Source organism: Macrobrachium nipponense, chromosome 6 (genome assembly GCF_015104395.2).
Source record: "Macrobrachium nipponense isolate FS-2020 chromosome 6, ASM1510439v2, whole genome shotgun sequence".
Classification (NCBI taxonomy): Eukaryota; Metazoa; Arthropoda; class Malacostraca; order Decapoda; family Palaemonidae; genus Macrobrachium; species Macrobrachium nipponense.
In genome coordinates, this window is record NC_061108.1 from 3570570 (window position 1) to 3578173 (window position 7604).

The window sequence follows — 7604 nt, forward strand, 5'->3', positions numbered from 1 at the left end:
GATGTCCTTGACCGATGTCGCTATGAAGGTTCCTATCAGTGCAGCCAATATCGATATTGTTCTGTAACAGCTGAAGGACTGCATTCTGAAAGTAGACCACTAAAATTACGAAATTTATTCTTATATCAGAATAATTAGACTGATCAGGTATTATCATTTATGTAGATATTATTAGGAAAGCGTAGGCTATTTGCTTTAGTTAAACTCGACTCAAGGAAGATAGGTTGCAGAAAGAAATTGTACTGTTGAACTTATGATAGTTCAAAATATTATTTACCATTCTTACAGATAAATACTCGTAATAATAAATAGATAAATTGCTCAACATTCTGTATGTAGTAAGTCTCTTAAGTTAACTAAAGGAGTAAACCACATAAGGTTTTAAAATAACGTGCGCCTAGATTAAATCTGGTACATATTCGTCACGCATCAGAAGTATATCATAGTAGAACAATCAACTTTAGTTGATTTGATATGAAAAAGGGGGGGGGGGTGGGGGGGCGGGGGTGGGGGTGTGGTAAGAACCTGGGTAGGGGATATAGATATATAAACTCCATTCCATTCAAATTTGAAGAACTGTGATTGAGGTCACCATTTGTAGTCCTGAGATGACGTACGTAGCACCCAACAAATTGACAGATGGTGCTATTGTTCATTAGCTTGAAACGTAACTTCAGAGAGGTCCCCAAATAACTAGTACACGTGAATTGTGTATAGGCTTTTAAAGTTAAAATGAAATTGCATTGTTAACTTGGTATGGTCGAATTTTTCGGTGGTTAAAAACGGAAAGTATTCTCTTTATATGGCGTTAATTTTCCTCCATGACTGACAAAAAACAAACAAACAAACAAACAAACAAAACGTCGAAACTTGGTCTCTGGAAGTGTGTTTGGAGTAAATAGGAGCAAAACAAATAAAACGAAGAATTAATAGATAACAAAGAAATAGTTAAATGGAAGAATCAGAACGAATGTGACAATGTTCGTGTGTGTGTGGCCTTCATAAGTATATTTAGAAATTAAACGCAAAAGTTAATTTAGGTTTTGCGACAGAATTCTCAACACAAGCCTTGATCAAGTCCATTGATTATTACAATGCATGCAATGCAATAGGTAATGTTTCAGTAATTTTCACCTGACACGAAGGTTTTTAAGATGCCCGATGGGGGAGAGTACCGGTTCCTGAAATCGCTTTGGTTGCTACAACAATCAACTTTGGTTGATTTTATATGAAAAAGGGTGGGGGTGTGGTGTTGGGGGTAAGATCCTGGATAGGGGATATAAATATATAAAATCCATTCCATTCAAATTTGAAGAACCGTGAATGAGGTCACCATTTGTAGCCTGAGATGACGTACTATGGCGCACAAAAGTTCGTTTCCCTCCGCTGATCCAGAGTGAACACGAGTCCGCGACTATGAAACCCCCGAGGCAGTTGAACAAGCAACTAATTAAGCACCCAACAGATGTCGCACCGTCAGGCCGAAGGAAGGAGGAGTGGGAAACAGGTATTTTTCTTGAACAAAGAGTAAAGTCTCCATAATCTAATATCGTTAATTAAGGTGGTGAGCGTAAAGTTTTTGTTGTTAACGATATGGGTTTGAGTGTAAAATGTTTTTTTTTTAATATTTCCTATAGATTATCGTATCTTATCAACAGACACGACTGTTCACAAGATCGATATAAACCTTTCCCCAACAGTGTTATTGGTGTTGCTCTGTAATCAGCAAGACACCCTTTATAAAAAAAACTAACATATATGGCACCAAATTAACAAAATTTTCAGTTCACTTACGACTTATGTTATTGAGGTAGCAATCACAAACTGATTACATATATATATATATATATATATATATATATATATATATATATATATATATATATATATATATATATATATATATATATATATATATTGTATATTGCTACTTTCAAAATGCATGTTTCCCCTCTTTGAAATGTCATGTAGAATTGTGCAAACATTTTTTTCAGATTCCTAGATAGTTTAGAGATAGGATGTTTTAAATGTGTGTTCAGATTTCTCTCTCTCTCTCTCTCTCTCTCTCTCTCTCCTCTCTCTCTCTCTCTCTCTCTCTCTCGCAACATCCTTGAGATTATATTAATGTAACGTAAATTGGTCACTCGTAACTTAGAATTTCATATTTGATATTTCTTAGAATTAATTTAGTATTAAATAGTGTTTTTGTGGAATCTGAACAAACATTATTTCGTAACGGCACCTGGTTTTTTTTGTGAAAGTGTGAATCAAGCCTGCAGCAAAGAAAGAAAGAAGTTGGTATACCAAGGTAAAGTGTGTTATATTTTTATAGTTGCTACTAATAACCAATAATTGTTAGGAACAGTGCTTAATTAATAACTAAAAGTTAATGGGGAACAGTGGTTAACTAATAACTAAAATCTAATGGTTATGATGGTTTGGTTAACTAATAACTAATAATTGTTAGGAACAGTGATTAACTAATAAGTAATAAGGGATAGGAATTGTGGTTAACTAATAACTAATAACGGATAGGAACTGTGGTTAACTAATAACAGATGGTTGTGAAGGTTTGGTAAAAACTGATGGTTACAATGTTTTGAGTGAGAAGATTTACACTTTTACACATTGCTGATTTTTTTGTGTTTGTGTTTGTTCCATTGTTTGTGCACTATTTCATTTTCTTATTGAAGTGTGTCTTTTTATTTATATTTTCGTTTGCATTCACAATTTAATTGACTTAGTTATTTTCATTGCTTAATCATTGCACATTTAAATAATTTAACATTTGTGAATTAATTTGCATTTACTTGGAATTCTTTTCAAGTTTCATTATTGTTTAGTACTTGTGAATTTCAAATTTTCAATTATTGCCTAACACTTTTGAAATTAGATTGAATTAATTTTCTTGAATGTTGTGATAAATTAATTTTGATTTAATTTTACTTAACCCTTAAACGGCGAAGCGGTAAAAATAAAAAACTCCCCCGAATTCCGGAGCCGGTTTGAGTGAGCACAGAAGCGGAAAAAAATAATTTTTTCAAAAACATCACAGCACGCTTAGTTTTGAAGATTAAGAGTTCATTTTTGGCTCCTTTTTTTGTCATTGCCTGAAGTTTAGTGCAATCATCAGAAATGAAAAATAATATCATTATCATATGTAAATAATGCGATATATGGTAGCGAAAAAAAAAATTCATACATAATTGTATTAAAATCACGCTGTCAGAAAACGGTAAAAGCTAACGAGTTTCATTTTTTTTGCGTGTATTTTACACTAAATTTGCAATCATTTTGATATATAATACATTGTAAAACAATAAAAGCAACACCGGAAAAATATTATCACAAAATGATGTACGAATTCGTAACGAGCGGACGTAAAAAAATGTTTTTTTTCAAAAATTCACCGTAACTCTAAATATTGTTCTAGAGACTTCCAACTTGTTTCAAATAATTGAATATTGCGATACTGTAAGAGTTTTAACTTACAATTGCGTTTTTCGTTTTTTTCGACCATTTCGTAGAGTCAAAGTTGACCGAACGTGGTTTTTTTTCTATTTATCGTGATTTATATGCAAATATTTCGAAAATGAGAAAAGCTACAACCTTCAAATATTTTTCCTTTTATTTTACATGAAATTGCGCACATTTTCATATATAAAACTCTATGAAATGCCTAATATGAAACGGAGCAAATTTTCCGAGATTCGATGTACGCAATTCGGAGATTATGGCGGAGAATCCGCGCGCAGAGGGAAGGAAAGTTTTTTTCATAAATTCACCATAAATCCAAATATTGTGCTAGAGACTTCCAATTTGTTGCAAAATGAAGGTAAATAATTGAATATTACTAAAATATAAGAGTTTTAGCTTACAATTGCGTTTTTTCGACCATTTCGGTAGAGTCAAAGTTGACCGAACGTGGTTTTTTTTCTATTTATCGTGATTTATATGCAAATATTTGAAAATGAGAAAAGCTCAAACCTTCAATTATTTTTCTTTGTATTCTAAATGAATTGCGCACATTTTCATATATAAAACTTTATGTAAAGGCTAGTTTAAAATGGTGCAAACATTACCACAATCGCACGTATGATTTTTTCGGAAGAGTTTACCGCGCGGACGTAAGGAAAATGTTATTTTTTTCATAAATTCACCATAATCGAAATATTGTGCTAGAGACTTCAAATTTGTTACAAATGAAGGTAAATGATTGAATATTACTAAAATATAAGAGTTTTTAGCTTACAATTGCGTTTTTCGACCATTTCGGTAGAGTCAAAATTACCGAAGTTGAAAATTTGTCACTTATCATTTTTATATGAAAATATTTTCAAAACTGATGAAAGCTACAACCATGGGTTGTTTTTTAGTTGTATTGTGCATGCAAATTGCGCACATTTCCATATATAAGACTTTATATAACGGCTAATTTTAAAATGGTGCAAAACATTACCACAATCGCATGTATGATTTTTTTTCGGAAGAGTTACCGCGCGGACGTAAGGAAAAAGTTTTTTCATAAATTCACCATAAATCGAAATATTGTGCTAGAGACTTCCAATTTGTTGCAAAATTAAGGTAAACTAGTTGAATATACTACAACATAAGCGTTTTAGCTTACAATTAATTGCGTTTTTCGGACCATTTCGGTAGAGTCCATAAGTTTGACCGCAAGGTTGGTGAAATTTTGGCACTTATCGTTATTTATATGGGAATAATTTTCAAAACTGATAAAAGTTACAATCATGAGTATTTTTTTGTTGATATTTTAAATAAATTGCGCACATTTTCATATATAATACTTCATGTAACGGATAATTTAAAATGGTGCAAAAATTATGTCAAAGTGACGAAATAATTTTGAGATGTGTCACTGATACTTTTTAGTACGATAAGAAAGAAATTCGCGCTTGCGCGCTGTGTAACGATTGTAAACAAAAAAAACGCCTTGATCCGTGAACTCCACCATCCCCCAAGGCGCGTGATTCAAAAGTTTTTGGCTGGTAGGCCTATAAGTATTTTTCCGCGAATTTTTAAAAAACTTTTTTGAGCCGACGTATGGTACGTCCATTCGGAAAATCGGGGGAGATTTTGACATATTGTGAATTTCACTTTAAAATTTTGAATTTGATAATAAATTTTTTGTATTTAAAATTTTATAAGTGTTTTTTTTTATACCAGTAAATTTGCATTTGATTATATTGATGATAGGTAGAAACATAGAGTGGTAATTGATTTGCTTTCCTTCAATTTACTTGAAGTGACTTAGAACCAGGGAAGTACTTAGACTTCTGAAATCAGGGAAATACTTAGACTTTTAAAGTTGTTAATGGAGTGATGCCCTTTGTATTTAATTTAATTAATTACAAGATTACCTCACACCTGTTTTGATGAACTTAGTCTGATTTTCTGCAATACTGGTAAGTTGTTAAGGGATCACTGTTGCCTTTAGAGTATTCAGTCGTTTAATACTTGTTATGAGGGTTCAGGTGTCTGGCTTTTGGTGAGGTAATAATTGATGAATGGCAACCAGAGACTTGACACTTCGTAACAATATATATAATAATATATTATTAATATAATAGATATATATATCTATATATATATAATATATTATATATATATAATATATATATATATATATATATATATATTTGTGTGTGTGTGTATGAAGATAAAAGGCCCATAAAACACTATTTTAACGTTGCAACCACATATTTCGAGTACTTCCTTCTGTGCTCCTGATCACTGGTAAAATATGATCATAGGAGTCTTACAAGATTATATATACAAAAACACAAGTAGGTGTGGCAGTAAGCCTCTGTTGGTAACACAGGTAGGGTGGAAATTAAACTATTCCCTGGTGATTTTTGGCCTCATTAACTCCCGTCTGGTGACTCGTTCTCTTAGTATTGACAAAACAATAAATATTTTTTTTCATTATGTATTGTTTGACAGTTTTTTGGCGGTGTGAGGTTCCAGCAACGAAAATGCGCTGTGAATTGAATAGTCTTTTACCTGTCCAACAATTGTTATTATTCTTAATGTAGAATGCCATGGTCATAGAAACTACTAATTCCACAAACAATATTATGGTCTGGACACTTTTTAAACTAACAGAATAGCATATACAAAGGTTTAAGGATAACGCTGCCCATACCTGTGGTAAGAGGTAAACCTTTCATAGAAAGTGACTTGGGACACGCACAAAATTGACAGTGACTTGTTCCCAACCCTACCATCTACTGCTACTGACTTAAGCCACTGATACTTACAGAATTCTTTACCATTATTCACTCCTTTCAATTGTTGATCATAGCATACTAGTATTATTCAAAATGTATTATATGTAATGATAGCTAAGAGAATGTCAGTTAGGAACAGCGTAAATATAAAAGAGAGAGAGAGGAGGAGAGGAAGAGAGAGAGAGAGAGAGATAGAGAGAGAGAGGAGAGAGAGAGAGAGAGAGAGAGAGAGAGAGAGAGAGAGAGAGAGAGAGAATTAGTCACAGGAAGAGTCTCCAACAGTAGCCGTAACACGCACAAAGTTTTAATCAAAGCGCTCCCATAAAAATCTTCACCTATGACCTGACCTCTACATTCCTGCCGGAAACTCGACAGATCCGGTGACGTCATAAGTTCCACCCACAAGGGAGGAATGAAGTCAATCCATCACGCCTAAAGGACGGCGTTAGACTGATCTACAAACCGTATTATGAATGATCAACAGGCGGGACAAAAAGCTTATTTACCCCGCCTATTCTAGGTGGGACATTCTCCTTTGTAGAATCTTCGAGAGGCCCAGCAGCGAAGGAGAGCACCAGTTGGAAAAAGAAAGGGCCGCCGCACAGCTCTGACGAAAGTAGGTCACCTACCCAAAGCCAGAGCAGTTGCTGTTAACAGAACTTCAAATTGATTTGTAGTCTTCATTGTTGAACTTGTATCTGTGACTGTATCATTCTAGTGTGAATGAAGGGAAGAAACTTGCACTGCATCTCATTTAAAGACTCCTGAGAACTCAAACAAATGATATATATATATATTATATATATATATATATATATATATATATATATATTATATATATATAGATATATGAATGCCTTTTTATCAGTAATACAACAGTATTTTAACAAGATTCGTTATGCCGGGGATTCTGGTAACATTTGCTTAATGATAGGCATCAAAGAACGCCTGCGAGTAAGCGCAAACTTCTGAGGCTAGAGGACTGCAAATTGGTATATCGATCAGCCACCATCCAGTCATCAAACATACCAAATCGCAGCCCCTCTAAGCCATTGAAAGTTTTTTATTTTATGTAAGGTCAACGTCAGCCGTCGTGAGTCTGGCAACGTCGTAAGACAAACTACCACCGGGCCGTGTCGTGGCTGAAAGGTTCAAGGTCCGTAACTCATACAGCATTATATGCTGCCCAGAAAACTTGACTGCGTTGAAGGAACAGGTGAAGGCATTTTGCATTTATCCGAAAAATTATTGGTGCATCAGAAGCAATAAGTCATCAATATAATACACAAAAATGCAAAGAAATTGTTCAGTGTTCAGTAATAACACTAGAAGCCTGAAGAATAGTGAACTTAT